The sequence below is a fragment of the Oncorhynchus gorbuscha genome, linkage group LG05 (genome assembly GCF_021184085.1).
Source record: "Oncorhynchus gorbuscha isolate QuinsamMale2020 ecotype Even-year linkage group LG05, OgorEven_v1.0, whole genome shotgun sequence".
Classification (NCBI taxonomy): Eukaryota; Metazoa; Chordata; class Actinopteri; order Salmoniformes; family Salmonidae; genus Oncorhynchus; species Oncorhynchus gorbuscha.
The window spans coordinates 8,935,601-8,952,857 of record NC_060177.1 but is presented as its reverse complement, the minus strand read 5'-3'; the positions used below and the strand labels follow the sequence as shown (position 1 = coordinate 8,952,857).

At 43.9% G+C, this 17,257-nt stretch overlaps 1 protein-coding gene across 1 annotated transcript in view; it reads left to right on the top strand.

Moving 5' to 3' along the window:
- The window catches only part of LOC124035399 (unconventional myosin-IXAa-like), a 212,282-nt gene that overhangs the window by 15,932 nt on the left and 179,093 nt on the right, over positions 1–17,257 (top strand).

The window sequence follows — 17,257 nt, the reverse complement described above, 5'->3', positions numbered from 1 at the left end:
CCAGAGGTATCAGTTGGGCTGACAGATAATCATCTTTTAGGTTTTATCCCAGTTTTTTGTAACTGATATGTTGTATATCTAGTTGTTGGTCTTTTACTGTTCCAGATGAACCTTGATATCTGTTTATCCCAGATGAACCTTGATATCTGTTTATCCCAGATGAACCTTGATATCTGTTTATCCCAGATGAACCTTGATATCTGTTTATCCCAGATGAACCTTGATATCTGTTTATCCCAGATGAACCTTGATATCTGTTTATCCCTCAACTGTTTAGGTGGGATTTCTATGGGCAGTGACTGGAACAAATACAGTAACCTTGGCAGGATGTTCATTTTCATTGTTTCAATTCTACTACTAAGATCTAAGGGAAGTGAATTCCACCTGTGTCGGTCATCATATATTTTCTTGTTAATGTGGTCGTAATTCATGCAATAAAGTTTGGGTGTATCTTGGTAAATTTACTCCCAGATATTTAATGGATGAAGAGGTCCAGGTGAAGTTATACCTGCTCTTCAGCTCTTCCTCTGGGGTATATTTATATACTAGGGCTTGGTCATGTGTACGTTAAGCACATACCCTGAATATGTTCCAAATGTTTGTAAAACATCATCAACCTAGGTCCACTTGAGCCTGGGTCTTTAAGGAATAACAGAACGTCATCAATCTAGGTCCACTTGAGCCTGGGTCTTTAAGGAATAACAGAACGTCATCAATCTAGGTCCACTTGAGCCTGGGTCTTATGTTCAGAACGTCATCAATCTAGGTCCACTTGAGCCTGGGTCTTTAAGGAATAACAGAACATCATCAATCTTATGGTCCCTCTAAGGTCTGTCTAAGGCCTCTTATTGTTATTCCCTCTAAGGTCTGTCAGGCCTCTTATTGTTATTCCCTCTAGGTCTGTCTAAGGCCTCTTATTGTTATTCCCTCTAAGGTCTGTCTAAGGCCTCTTATTGTTATTCCCTCTAAGGTCTGTCTAAGGCCTCTTATTGTTATTCCCTCTAAGGTCTGTCTAAGGCCTCTTATTGTTATTCCCTCTAAGGTCTGTCTAAGGCCTCTTATTGTTATTCCCTCTAAGGTCTGTCTAAGGTCTGTCTAAGGTCCTCTTATTGTTATTCCCTCTAAGGTCTGTCTAAGGCCTCTGTTATTGTTATTCCCTCTAAGGTCTGTCTAAGGCCTCTTATTGTTATTCCCTCTAAGGTCTGTCTAAGGCCTCTTATTGTTATTCCCTCTAAGGTCTGTCTAAGGCCTCTTATTGTTATTCCCTCTAAGGTCTGTCTAAGGCCTCTTATTGTTATTCCCTAAGGTCTAAGGTCTGTCTAAGGCCTCTTATTGTTATTCCCTCTAAGGTCTGTCTAAGGCCTCTTATTGTTATTCCCTCTAAGGTCTGTCTAAGGCCTCTTATTGTTATTCCCTCTAAGGTCTTCTAAGGCCTCTTATTGTTATTCCCTCTAAGGTCTGTCTAAGGCCTCTTATTGTTATTCCCTCTAAGGTCTGTCTAAGGCCTCTTATTGTTATTCCCTCTAAGGTCTGTCTAAGGCCTCTTATTGTTATTCCCTCTAAGGTCTGTCTAAGGCCTCTTATTGTTATTCCCTCTAAGGTCTGTCTAAGGCCTCTTATTGTTATTCCCTCTAAGGTCTGTCTAAGGCCTCTTATTGTTATTCCCTCTAAGGTCTGTCTAAGGCCTCTTATTGTTATTCCCTCTAAGGTCTGTCTAAGGCCTCTTATTGTTATTCCCTCTAAGGTTGGGTCCTGTCTTATTGCCTGTGCTAATAGTTTGAGGTACAAGGAGAAGAGCGTGGGTGAAAGATTACAGCCTTGTCTTGCCCCTCGCTCAAATTTTATCGTTTGTGTCAAATGTCCATTTATCTTTATTCTAGCAGGTCGGACATGAATACAGTGTTTTGATGTACTGTATCACTTCTTTGTTGAAACCAAATCTTTCCATAACTTGGAATAGGTAATCCCATCCCACTGAATCAAATGCTTTTTCTGCATCTAGGCTGATTAATATTGCACTTGTCTTATTCTGAGTAATGTGGTTTATGACATGTAGTGTTCTCCTTGTATTGTCCTGTATCTGCCTATTTTGTATGAAACCAGTTTGATTTCTGTCAATCAATTCTGGGATTCTGTTCTCCATCCTTTCGGCTATTACTGATGCATATAGGTTATAATCTGTGTTAAGAATTGCGATAGGTCTATATGAACTCCATTCCTTCTCATCTTTACCCTCTTTTGGGATTGCTGATATGATGGTCTCTCTCCATGACGGTGGGAGACCCCCCTCCCTCAGAGTCCAGTTAAACAGGCCTTAAAAGTAGAGGTGCTAATTGTTCTCTGAAGGTCTTGAACCATTCTGAAGGGAAGCCATCAGTGCCTGGAGACTTGTTGACTTTTTGTTGAGATATTGCTTTATTAATTTCTTCGGTGGATATTTCTGAAGTTAGTCTATCATTTTGTTCTGTCCCAATTGACGGGAGATCAAGTGAGTTCAAAAAGGGCTCTATTGTCTGTGCATCTGCCTTCTCTGGTTGCTTGTACAGATGTGTAATATGATTCAAATGCATTCTGTATTTCATCTCATTTGCATGTGATCTTTTTTGTTTTAGGGTCTTTTATATTGAAAATGGTTTTCTGTGCTTGTTGTTTCCGGAGTCTCCATGCTAGTAATTTGGTTGCCTTTGAGCCTGTTTCATATTATCGTTGTTTCAGGAACCTAAGCTTTTTCTCTACTTCTCTATAAATCTGGTCAATTTCCTGTTTGACCTTTTTTGAATCTCTCGTAATATAAGAGGGTCTTTGTATTGACTATGAGATCGTTCTAATTTTCTTAGTTTCCTGTAATTTCAGCAGTTTCTGTGCTTTAATCTTTTTCTTTGAGAGATGATCTTCCCTCTAATAACCGCCTCAGCTGCATCCTACAATATAGCAGGAGATACTTCCCCATTATCATTATTCTCCAGATAATGTTCAATTCTGTCTTTTATTGATTCCTTGAATGCTGGATCATTCAGCATGCTTGTATTAAGTCTCTATATAGTATTTCTTGGTTTGCTATCAATGTGTAGAGTAAGGTAAACTCCATTATGATCTGATAAGTCGCTCTGCCCGATCCTACAATCCTTAAGCCTGTGTCTATCTGCACGGTACATGAAAAAGTAGTCTAACCTGGAGTATTCAGTGTGGCGGGCTAAGTAAAAAGTATATTCCTTATCGGTCTTGTGGGTGTCACGCCATATATTGAGCAGTCCTAGATCCTGCAGTATCCCATTGATGTTTTTGACAACTAGGCTCATTTTCCTATTTTGATTGTGTTAAAGTCCCCTCCACAGATGAGAGTGCCAGTGGTTTCTGTGGTAATTAAATCAAACACCTTCCTGTAGAAGACCATGTCACTCCCTGGGGGTGCATATACATTAAATAATGTAACTTCCTTGTTATCCAGTTTACATTTAAATATAAATCTACCCTCGTCTTTTATTTCTGACATAAACTCAAAATTAACTGAATTTGGGATCAAGATTTCAACTCCCCTTCTACCCATTTTGTAAGAAGAAAAAAAGGTGTTCCTATATCCCATTTTCTTGAGTTTCTCGTGTTCAGGTGGATAAGTGAGTTTCCTGTCAGAATAGTATGTCAACTCTCTCCTCATCTTTGATATGACCTTACTTCACTTGATGTCACTCCCCAGTCCGTTTACATTGAGACTGATGACCTTACTTCTCTTGATGACACTCCCCAGTCCGTTTACATTGAGACTGATGACCTTACTTCTCTTGATGTCACTCCCCAGTCCGTTTACATTGAGACTGATGACCTTACTTCTCTTGATGTCACTCCCCAGTCCGTTTACATTGAGACTGATGACCTTACTTCTCTTGATGACACTCCCCAGTCCGTTTACATTGAGACTGATGACCTTACTTCTCTTGATGTCACTCCCCAGTCCGTTTACATTGAGACTTATTACCGTCTCTTGATGGTACTCCCCAGCCTGTTTACATTGAGACTGATGACCTTACTTCTCTTGATGTCACTCCCCAGTCCGTTTACATTGAGACTGATGACCTTACTTCTCTTGATGACACTCCCCAGTCCGTTTACATTGAGACTCCCCAGTCCGTTTACATTGAGACTGATGACCTTACTTCTCTTGATGTCACTCCCCAGTCCGTTTACATTGAGACTGATGACCTTGAGACTTCTCTTGATGTCACTCCCCAGTCCGTTTACATTGAGACTGATGACCTTACTTCTCTTGATGTCACTCCCCAGTCCGTTTACATTGAGACTGATGACCTTGATTACTTCTCTTGATGTCACTCCCCAGTCCGTTTACATTGAGACTGATGACCTTACTTCTCTTGATGTCACTCCCCAGTCCGTTTACATTGAGACTGATGACCTTACTTCTCTTGATGTCACTCCCCAGTCCGTTTTTGAGACTTATTATTGAGACATTGATGACCTTACTTCTCTTGATGTCACTCCCCAGTCCGTTTACATTGAGACTGATGACCTTACTTCTCTTGATGTCACTCCCCAGTCCGTTTACATTGAGACTGATGACCTTACTTCTCTTGATGTCACTCCCCAGTCCGTTTACATTGAGACTTATTACCGTCTCTTGATGGCACTCCCCAGTCCGTTTACATTGAGACTGATGACCTTACTTCTCTTGATGTCACTCCCCAGTCCGTTTACATTGAGACTTATGACCTTACTTCTCTTGATGTCACTCCCCAGTCCGTTTACATTGAGACTGATTCTCTTGATGTACATTGAGACTTATGACCCCAGCCTGTTTACATTGAGACTGATGACCTTACTTCTCTTGATGTCACTCCCCAGTCCGTTTACATTGAGACTGATGATGACTCTTGATTCACTCCCCAGTCCGTTTCATTGAGATGATCACTCACCCCAGTCCGTTTACATTGAGACTGATGACCTTACTTCTCTTGATGTCACTCCCCAGTCCGTTTACATTGAGACTGATGACCTTACTTCTCTTGATGTCACTCCCCAGTCCGTTTACATTGAGACTGATGACCTTAAATTACCGATGATGCATCGATATAATAAAAAAACCTGTGCACCATATCTGCCTGCTTATCATGAACCTAAAAATGAATGAAAAATCAAGAACGATAATAAAGTAAACCAACGTGAGAAAATAACTTGGTATTTGGACTCCCATGTCAGAGGACTGTCTCTTGCCTCTGGGGTTTGAGGGGACGATCCTGTCCGCAGGATGGGCCCCTCGCTCAGATATGAAAATGCGTGACATAGTCACAAACGAGGCCTGGTGGAACCAAAAATAATAAGAGCGCCTATTTCATCGTTTTTCACATCGGTTAATTACAAGTGAAACTATATCGGTCAGGCTTTCATATCATGAAACCTCCCCTTGATATGCCCTTCTGTCGCCCCCTTGTCAATGTGTCATTAATCCTTAGCTAATATATATGTTATTAACGTGACGCTACTTAGTGTGTTCGTAAAGAATACATGCTTTTGGCTACTAACCCTTGTTCAGCATTGGGGGATAATAGGGGAGATATTTGACCTATTGCAATGTCAACCGTAACAACCCAAAGTCTTAACAGCTCGTGGTAACTATTAATTCTGTTAAATCCAATTCAGTGTCTTCCATCTTCCCGTTAGAAATGCCTGAGTCTCTCTCGGATGTGAACGTCCTCTCGCCGAGAGGGTTTCCCTCTTTCTCCATGACCCTGCTTGTCAACAATGATCGATGGGAGAGCCTGCTCGAGTCTTTCCACTGGTGATGTCACCTTTCTCCTGGCAGTATACTCCACTGGGGAGCCTCTTGACTTCAGGTCCTCAGCTGCCTCGTCTGCAGGCTCGTATGTAACCGGGCCATTTTCCAGAAATACCCGCATTTTGGCTGGGTATGATGTTTGGAAGCGAATACCCTTCTCTTTAAGTGCTTTCTTAATGGGGGTGTATTCTTTCCTTTTCAGTGTCTCTCCCGCGTAGTCATGATCAAAGAACACTCGTTGGCCTTGGAAGTTAACAGGCTTTTTCCAGGTTGCATGTAAGACTTTCTCTTTGACTGAGACTTTTAGGAACCGTACTACTATGGATCTTGGTGGGGCGCCCCTGGGGGGGTTTGAGGCCAGAGCTCAGTGTGCTCTCTCGATTCCCAGGTCCGTGTCGTCTTCAAGTATGCCCTTGAATAGACCCTCCACGAAGTTGGGCAGAGTCTTTTTCTGCGCCCTCTACTACGTTATAAAGTCTAATGTTGTTTCGACGTGAGAAACCTTCGAGTTCTGTCACTTTTGCCTGTAGTGCATGTTGGCTTTTCAGTGACTGTTCAAGTATTTCCTTGACTGCTGAGTTCCATGTGTCTGTTTCCCCAATGCGCTGTTCTGCGTCCCCCATTCTTGTAGATGTGCTGTGAAGTTCCATGTGTCCATTTCCCCAATGTGCTGTTCTGCGTCTCCCATTCTTGTAGATATGCTGTGAAGTTCTAATTTGTTTTCTTCCAGTTTCTGGTTAATGTCCTTCTTGAACTCATTTAGTTATTTTCTTACATCTTCTCGAAGTTCCTCTCGTAAGCCTGTGAGCGCCTCGCGCAATTCCTCCTACATCACCTCATGAAATGAGGGTTCTTTTGCGGCTGCTGTCTTATTTGCGCTAGCATTAGCCATCTCGGGTTCATCTACGATTATATCTTCTGCTGTCTTGTTACGGGCTGTTGTTGTAGCTCCGCAACCTTTTCCTATCTCCCCTCTTCCATTTTGCGTAACTTATTATAATGCTCAGAGTAAATACTTGAATTTAGGGGGGGGGAAATACCCAGCCGATGTGCAGTACGAAAAACTAGGCCGCCATTTCCTAAATTGCGTCACCGGACCGAGAATGGCCAATTTTGACAGATTTCTCTTTCCTGAGAAAGGAACATCCTACTCCTCCCCTATACTAATGTTAAAGTATGTTAATAGCCCAGTGTAACAGATTCATGCTGTTAATGATTAAGTTCCATTTGTAAACACAGATGTTGTTCTTGCCAAGTCTTCATCCAGATGATACTGATATCTCTGACACCATGGCTGTGTTTACACAGGCATCCCAATTCTGCATTTGTTTCACTAATTGATCTTTTGACCAGTCAGATCAGCTCTGAAAAATATCTGATGTGAAAAGATCTGATGTGATTGGTCAATATATCAGAATTGGACTGCCTGTGTAAACGCGGTCCATTTGGATCAGGCTACCTCATACTTATTTGGTTGTATGGTATGATTGGCATCCTTTAATGGTTTACTGTTGGAATGCCCTCTATCATCACCTCTTACTGTGTCTAGTTCTGAATGATTTCACATGGACACTATATAACTAACTATAGAACTCTCACCTTTCAGCTGTGACTGAGACACAATCAGAGGGGAGATGGACAGAGGGGGAGGTGGACAGAGGGGGAGGTGGACAGAGGGGGGAGGTGGACAGAGGGGGGAGGTGGACAGAGGGGGGAGGTGGACAGAGGGGGAGGTGGACAGAGGGGACGGGGACGGAGTGAGAGACTGAGTGGGAGACTGATGGTGTGGGAGAGCGCAACTGGACGACAGTGAGAAACAGCGAGAGAGGTTTGGAAAGGGTAATAATTCTGGTATGTGTTGTGTTCTTCTGGGTTAGGGTTAGAGAGAGTGGAGTTTTGTCGAGAGAGGTTTGGAAAGGGCCAGATCTGTGTGTTATTCTCCCAGGTTCCTGACTGGTGTCTGTCGCCCTATCTACGTCCTTCGCCGGTGCTCTGTCTGTGGCCAGTCAGAGGAGCGTGGGAATGGTGAGAGTCCTCCAGAAAAAGCTCACATGCTGTCTGACCCACGGACCTGTTTGGCAGTCTGTCCATCCGTACTGTTTTCTAGGTAGTGTCTGTTGACAGGAAGCTCTGGCAGTCTGTCCATCCGTACTGTTTTCCAGGTAGTTTCTGTTGACAGGAAGCTCTGGCAGTCTCCTCACAGTTGGCTGTCTGCTGTGAGAATCCCTCTCCGGTTGGGATGTCCTGTTTGATCATGTTCCTGTCTGTTGTAGATCAGAGGCACATATCAATGTTTTATTTCCTCTTTTGTCATAGTATTTTCTGTAATCTTCTCTTTTTTTGACTTAAAGGGCAGGGACGATTTTGTAGCTAGATGTTAAACTTTGACATACGGCATCAATTTGACCCCCAAAGAGTTAAAGTTCCTCAAACTGGGAACATTGTAGCATCAAACAAGACACTTAAAAGTTCATAAGGAGGTTCATGTGTTGCTATCAGTAGAAAGTGTAAAGGGAGCTGTAACAATGTCACGGTGTTGTTGCTGTGGAGAAGCCCCCTGAAACATGCTTCCTGCTTCGCCCATGCCGGGGTCATTGTCCTGGGAGTGGATGAAGGAAGTAGGCCTCGCCATTGCGACCACACAGGGGTGGTCCTGTTTACTCTCCCTGTCTCCAGTGCTCTTTTCCGTGCAAACCCCTTCAGTGGTATTAATAGCAGTTCCTTTCAGGAACCTGCCTTTGAGTTCACTGGCATGACAGTCTATTGGATTGTTTGGCCCAGAGTGACTAGTATTTTCTGAAAGGCCCATGAACCATCCCCTTACTGTATGTAGAGAGGGGACAGCATTGCCCATTGAAGGCTGGCCATGTTGATAGAGTTACAAAGATTTGCTCATTAGAGAACGCTATTATGGTGGCCATCTTTGATTTAGGTTAAGCTGCCTTATTCTTCAAAGTTGGAGTCTTTGTTGACCAGTGGACTACTAGGTTACATTGACATTTAACTGCTGAAATGAAATGGTGTCCTTTCATTATAAAGTCAACATTAAGAAATCAATGAACATGGCTATACACATGGCTACGGGTGTAGTAATTCTTGGCTAAGTAGTGACATGCTCTCCCTGCTACAGACTCCGTTTGTCCTGGCTTGTCACTGGCCAGGCCCGGATGTCTCTCTTCAAGAGTTGCGAGTTTTACAAGGCTATAAAAAAGCTATTTAGGCTTGACATTTCTTTCCACCTTTACAGTTAACGATAGGCCATTTATTTATATACATTTTTTATTGTAATCTCATAATTCTGTTTTCTTTTTTGAATGTGGCATTAGAGCAATTTTGAGCAGGATCAGCACAGTCTAGCATCCGATCATTCCTAGTACATCTTCCCCCTTTGTCTAGCGAGCGAGCGCTCCTTGTTCTGTGACCACACACTGTGCTAACTGGACTCTGTACTAATAATAGAACCAGCATGGCCAATCTCGGCTCTTATTTTAGCAGTGACACATGGCACAGTCACCCTGACCAACCAAACAAGATCCTCTGGGCCTCCTCAGCGAGACAACTTCATATTTGTGTACGAGTGCAAATTCAGTTGTGCCACCACCACACACCTGTCGGCGCTTAGCGTAAGGCAAGCATGTTCCTATTGTAGCAGGCATGTGGAGGGAGTTAGCATGGCAGTTGTATTTCATTTAGAATACCCATTATTATCTCTGTGCTGTGTCGTGCACACAGACCCAGGGAGCCTTTGGTCAGCTGTAATTACAGTGAGAATGGTGAAGTTTGGAAGGGATGTGTCAGTTGGGTTAGCCACATGCTAGCATGCTACCCTGCTAGGTTAACAGGTTAGCGCTATTGCACTTTGTGTAAGCCCAAACTCTGCTTGACTTTATTTCTCAATATCTATGCCTAGGCCTGTCTCTTTTAAACATTGTGATTGAATTACTAAGGTATTTGTGATATCTTATCTATGAAGTTATAAACAGGGCACCAATATTTAGTGAGGAAGGAACTTGAATTAGGCATAGGTGAATGTGTGACATACAGGCACCAATCTCATCTCATCCTGTTTCCCCTTCATCAAAGAGTTAACCTCTTGGCCAAGTCGGGGAGGCTGAAGGATCTCTGCTCCCACTCAGAGGAGTGGTCGGTGACGGTGCGTCCCTTTAAGTGACTTGGCACAGTGGCAGTGTTTCTGTTGGCTTTGAAGGCGTGGGGCAGCCATGTTTCCTCTCCTCTCGCTGACCCTGGCCTGCTGACTCAGGTGTCTCCTTCCAGCTCAGTTCATACGCTGTACACAAATAGTTTATGACAAGCCATGTGTTAAGGTCCTGGCAGTGAATCAGAGAGACTGCATCAAAGTAGAGCTACTATAACTGTTTCATCTCTCTTTGGCTCTTCTCTCACATAATTCCTGGCTGTCGTTTGATCAAAAGCTTTTGATATTGTGTTTATATCAGAGCATCAGTTGACGTCTGAACACAGTTCTGAGAGGCCATGGTTGTGTTGTTTTCTCTGTGTCTGTAAGGAGTCCACATGTTTATTCACTGTAGATGGTCGACACTTTCCTTACATCGTCAACGTCTGGAGAACCTGCCTTTTCAACCCAACCTTTCCAGCCCAGCATGACAGTGTGCCTGAATTATGGATAATTTCTTTGTTTTCCACTGGTTATCTGTTTATTCACTTAACACATTTGATTGAATAAGGCCCTTACTGGAAGAGGCAATATCCTGCTAGCCCACCAAGTATGCTACATTTTCAACCTTTAACATTGTAAAATGGATTATCTGGCAGCAAACAATGACATTAACATCTTAAAACAAGGTCATGGAACAAAAAACATTTAGGTACGAGCAGAAATGACTTGATGTCTTTGATGTCTCTTCCCGTATTTAATTGGTTAGCTGTGAGTTTCACCTCAGAGAGCTGTGTTTTTAGAGCCCGCTATTGGATTTACTAAGGGTGTTTTAGAAGAGTTGCCAGCGTACCACATCAGAAGTGTACTACTAGCAGGACGTCTGTTCTCCCCTTGAGACCCTCTCTTAACTCAAATCTGCTTGGATTCACTAATGATCTACTAGCAGTTATCTGTTCACGTAGTTGACTTTGATCTTGTACATCTTGTAGGTCAAACACTTTACAGCTTAAACTTGACGATTTCAACTTCAATTGCAGTAATGGTTCTGGCAATGCGTTTAGACTTACAAACATTGAAAGACTTGTTTTCGTGTGACATTGATTGAAGTATGGAGCACGAGGTTGAGTGAAAACTGCCACATATATAAAGGGTTGGCTTACATTTAGCTAGGGAGCAATAGACTGAGCTAGGCAGAGAGAGTGTTTGAATTAGACGTGGTGTGGTGATTCAGGAGCCTCATGTCTTGTTTGTGGGGAGATTATCCCACAAAAGCACCCACTACTGGTCTCGCTGTGCCCACCACCACAGAGGACTATTTGCTCTGCAAACAGAGCATCTACCTGATCTGCTAGCCAAAAGGAACACCTATATGAGAATGCTATTCATTGACTACAGCGCAGCGTTGAACACCATAGTGCCCTCTAATCTCATCACTAAGCTAAGGATCCTGGGACTAAACACCTCCCTCTGCAACTGGATCCTGGACTTCCTGACGGGCCGCCTCCAGGTGGTGAGGGTAGGTAACAACACATCTGCCACGCTGATCCTCGACATTGGAGCCTCTTTGGGGTGCGTGCTCAGTCCCCTCCTGTACTCACTGTTTACCCACGACTACGTGGCCAAGTACGACTCCAACACCCTCCATTAAGTTTGCAGACGACACAACAGGGGTTCACGACAACGACGAGACTGCCTATAGGGAGGAGGTCAGAGACCTGGCCGGTTGGTGCCAGAATAACAACCTATCCCTCAACGTAACCAAGACTAAGGAGATGATTGTGGACTGCAGGAAAAGGAGGACCGAGCACGCCCCAATTCTCATCGACGGGGCTGTAGTGGAGCAAGTTGAGAGCTTCAAGTGCCTTGGTGTCCACATCACCAACCAACTAGAATGGTCCAAACACACCAAGACAGTCGTAAAGAGGGCACGACAAAGCCTATTCCCCCTCAGGAAACTTAAAAACATTTGGCAATGTTCCTCAGATCCTCAAAAGGTTCTACAACTGCAACGTCGAGACATCACTGCCTGGTATGGCAATTGCTCGGCCTCCAACCACAAGGCACTACGGGGGGTAGTGCGTACGGCCCAGCACATTACTGGGGCTAACCTGCCTGCCATCCAGGACCTCTACACCAGACCCACCCACCACAGTCATAGATTGTTCTCTCTGCTACCGCATGCTACCGGAGTGCCAAGTCTAGGACCAAAAGGCTTCTCAACAGCTTTTACCCCCACATCATAAGACTCCTGAACAGGTAATCAAATCAAATGGCTACCGTGTGTGTCCCACCGTGTGTGTACCTTCAAACTCCGTGCCTCTTTGCTTGACATCATGGGAAAATCAAAAGAAATCAAAAAAGACCTCAGAAAAAAAGTTTAGACCTCCAAGTCTGGTTCATCCTTAGGAGCAATTTCCAAACGCCTGAACGTACCACGCTCATCTGTACAAACAATAGTACTCGATTATAAACACCATGGGATCACGCAGCCATTATACCGCTCAGGAAGGAGACACGTTCTGTCTCCTAGAGATGAACGTACTTTGGTGCGAAATGTGCAAATCAATCCCAAAACAACAGCAAAGGAACTTGTGAAGATGGAGCAAACCTGTACAAAAGTATCTATATCCACAGTAAAACAAGTCCTATATTGACATAACCTGAAAGGCCGCTCAGCAAGGAAGAAGCCACTGCTCCGAAACCGCCATGAAGAAGCCAGACTACTGTTTGCAACTGCACATGGGGACAAAGATTGTAATTTTTGGAGAAATGGACTGGTGTGGAGGAGGGACTGGTGCACTTCATAAAATAGATATAATCATGAGGTAGGAAAAGTATGTGGATATATTGAAGCAACATCTCAAGACATCAGTCAGGAAGTTAAAGCTTGGTTGCAAATGGGTCTTCCAAATGGACAATGACCCCAAGCATACTTCCAAAGTTGTGGAAAAATGGTTTAAAGGACAACAAAGTCAAGTTATTGGAGTGGCCATCACAAAGCCCTGACCTCATTCCTATAGAACATGTGTGGGCAGAACTGAAAAAGTGTGTTTGAGCAAATAGGCCTACAAACCTGACTCGGTTACACCAGCTCTGTAAGGAGGAATGGGCCAAAATTCACCCAACTTATTGTGGGAAGCTTGTGGAAGGCTACCCAAAACATTTGACCCAAGTTAAACAATTTAAAGGGAATGCTACCAAATGCTAATACTCTACTACTAATACTCTACTACTGTAAATACTCTACTAACTGACCTAGTACAGGGAATCCATACTAGAATTAAATGTCAGGAATTGTGAAAAACTGAGTTTAAATATATTAGGCTAAGGTGTATGTAAACTTCCGACTTCAACTGTACATACTACCTCAATTAGCCCGACTAACCGGTACCTGTATACAGCCTCGCTACTGTTATTATTCATGGTCTTTTTACTGTTGTGTTTTTATTTCCTGTTCTATTGTTCACCTAATACCTATTTTGTACTTTAAAAATGGCACTGTTGGTTAGGACCTGTAAGTAAGCGTTTCACTGTCAGGTCTGTTGTATTCTGCGCACGTGACAAACTTTGATTTGATTTGAGCTCTCGTTTCAGGGGAAGAGTGAGAAGAAGGCAAAGGGAATAAAACATAGTAAAGGATTGGATTGAAGACGAGCTGAGAGGATATTGACCGGCAAGGACAAAGAAGAGCGGGCGAAGGAGAGCACATGCTTACTGCCCACTATATAGGGCTGTGGTGCGTTTTGACAGGCCGCTGACAGACTATGGGCAGGTTCTGTTCTCTCCGTCTCTCTTTCTCACAGACACACACTTCCTTGTCATGAGGCCAGAATAAGGGCTGTGTGAGAGAGTGGGGGAGACAGTCAGAACACATACACACAGCACACATATGGTCAGTGTGACTGAGAACATTTGTGGCACACTCCTTCCCGGTATGGAATGTCTGGAGGTGTGAGTGCACTGCTGCACTTGTGGAGATCTGCTAGCCAGCTGAAGCACTACTCTACTATTCACTACAGAGACACTCAACATACTGGAAGATTGGTGGAACACCAACTCTTTGTTTAAAAGACCTGAAAGAGCTACACTTAGCAACAACATGACTGCTTATACTGAGAACTGTCTTAAAACCAAACTTCTTCTTTTACTTTGAGGGACTCAGTGGCTTAATGCCACCTACTCATAACATTCATGTTGTCTGGTATGTACTGTTTATTGGTTGGGTTCAGAGACACCTCCGTTTGCTTTAGGATTTGGGGCACACGTCCATGCTTGCTTTTCCTCTTCAAGTCAAACGATGAGGGCATTTGAATGTTTGGTATGTCCTTGAAACTCTGGGGAGAAGGCGTTCAAGCGCAATGTTGTAGCCGATACTGGGATATGTGCTGTGAACTTTAGGTTCTAAGTCCCACCTCAGTGTTTTGTTCTGGATCTGGAATGAACAATGTATGAAAAAAGATATTTGAAATGTCGACCTTTTGAGGGAACACGAGGTCTTGGAAAATGATGAGACAACATTCTATGTGTTGGCACACTGTTGCTTGTGTATTGTTTCTAATTATTTGCATAATAAGTTTAACTACCGGTGGGATTAGACTGTAGGAGTTGGGGACTGAAGAGGAGGTTGCACAGCTGACTTGTAACAGAATCATTGGCAGCAGCTGCACATTTTCTTTCCCGTCAGGTCAAGCAAGACAAAAGGGAAAACATCCCCCTGATGACTATGCAGTCAACCATTTGGTTAGAAACTAGTGCTTGAATTAAGTCACTATTGTATTTTGGCAAAGTTTTGCTTTGCAATGTCCCGGACCTAAAAGACGGGCCCTCACTCCTGTAGAAGTGGCTTACAAGACGGGCCCTCTCTCTTGTAGAAGTGGCCAACAAGACGGGCCCTCCCTCTTGTAGAAGTGGCCTATAAGACGGGCCCTCCCTCTTGTAGAAGTGGCCTGCCTATAAGACGGGCCCTCCCTCCTGTAGAAGTGGCCTACAAGACGGGCCTTCCGTCCTGTAGAAGTGGCCTACAAGACGGGCCCTCCGTCCTGTAGAAGTGGCCTACAAGACGGGCCCTCCGTCCTGTAGAAGTGGCCTACAAGACGGGCCCTCCGTCCTGTAGAAGTGGCCTACAAGACGGGCCCTCCGTCCTGTTGAAGTGGCCTACAAGAGGGGCCCTCCGTCCTGTTGAAGTGGCCTATACGACGGGCCCTCCCTCTTGTTGAAGTGGCTCAAATCCAGTAGTCTTTGACTCAATGCTTGGCTCGATAACACTGCTTCACTAATACTCTCTTAAGAGTAGAACTGTGAAGTCATTGACCTCATGCTGAATTGTAGCATCCCTGTTGACAAGGTCATAACTAGTGCCGCTGAGTCACAAGGGAAAAGGTTTTGGGGCCCCTAACACACACACACACACACACACACACACACACACACACACACACACACACACACACACACACACACACACACACACACACACACACACACACACACACACACACACACACACACACACACAGCAGTCCTGTGTTATGTCACTCCTCTTCAACTGTCTTTTCCCATCAAATATCAGACTCATTACTGTGCTCTTGTGACCAGATCTTGCCCTGCTTACTGTACCCCCTCTCACTCAGCCAGATATCCCATGATCCTCTCTGCCTCCGCTGGATGAATGCCCAGGACTGCCAGCGATAGAACCCCCCTTAATTTTGGAAATGAATTGAGTCTTTTGGTTAATTAAGACCTCTCCCCTCTGACTGTATTCTATCAGAATCCATAATGCCAAACATAAGGAGCTTTAATTTAAGGCTTGCTATTGGCTGCTCCGAGTTTTTGCCAGTTATGACAAACCAAAGCACTTAGCACATTGAGCTTAGTCGACTGTTCTGTTCTGTGTTTCATGCCTGTTTTTCACAAGCCATGTTCTCTGCATTTGTCTTTATGGCTGTATGAATGTACTGTTGTAATGTGTTTTGTGTCCAAAGTGCAATTTCCTTTCTCTGACTCTGGCCTTTTCCCCACATCTCTGGAGCCCTTGTAGAGGGACATGACCAGTATACATATTATGGAGGAGTCTGGCTCTCCTTTAGGTTCTAATGCAGTACTATAGGTGATGCATGGTCCAGAACATATATGCTATGCCATGTAAATGTATACATACATTCTTAATGAACTGGTACAGGAGATGAAACGATGCCCGTTGTCTGACATGGTCAGCTGTCGGTGTGTTTGCGGTTGATGACACACAGCTTCTCAAAACCATGATGTAATAACTTAAACCGACCCAACTCCATCCACTTCTCTCACAATGACAGCCATTTAATCAGTCAGCACTAATACATTCTACCCTCCTCCGAGTGGGTGACCCCTTTCCCATTGTTTCCCTGTTAGTGAGTCAGTTTTTTTACTGAGGGAACTTTGAAAGGGACACACACACACTGCGGGACATTTTTATCCCTGTGGGTTCAGTGTGCTGTGTCTCACTGAACCCACCAATAGAAAAGGTCCACCACGGGACCTCTATTAGTCCCCACAAACAGCAGCAGCTCTCACTGTCCTCAGGCACCATTACATCATGGCTTAGACATTCTCTCTCTGTCTTTGCAGGGCCTTGTCTATCTATCTGTATATCTCTCTTCTCTCCCCTCTCTTCTCTCTGTCTCAGGACATTTGCTTCAGCAAATGGCAAGAGTGTTCAGTTGTTGTTTGCCAGTCAAATGGGTAATAGTTTCAGAATGTGGCAACAGCAATGGGATATTCTGTCCCTGGCCGTACGGGGTGTGTTCACTGATTCATATTGACACTGTATCAGTGTGTGTTGACGGTGTAACGTGTTGTTATGGGGTTACGAGTGTATTGGCCACCTTGTTCTTTAGAGTATACTACTATAGCCTCATTTTCCTGCTGGAAGGAATGTGTTGACTTGGGCCTATAATTATGTCATTTTAATGGCAGTTTAAAAACAGATTGCTGGTTGTAATCATGGGTGAGTATTGTCTACTCTACACTGTTTTTAACCTGAATACTATGTTGTATTTGATTTAATATACAGTTGTCATGTACGGTACTACTACTAATCAATACACAGTACTTTAAGAATTACCACCCACCCTGCAAACATACAATCCTCTAACATTATACACCCCACCCCATAATCAGCTTCAGTCTTGGGTTGACACAACCCCCCTCTACCTCAGCTGTGAATAAAAGGATTGTGCATCTCCAAACTGGAGATGAGATTCTGGACCCCACCCAGACAGTTGCAGTGATTGCTAAGGCCTGGTGATTCCCTGGAGGAGAGCATTAGTTGATTGACCTGATGTGGTGAACATGGTTCG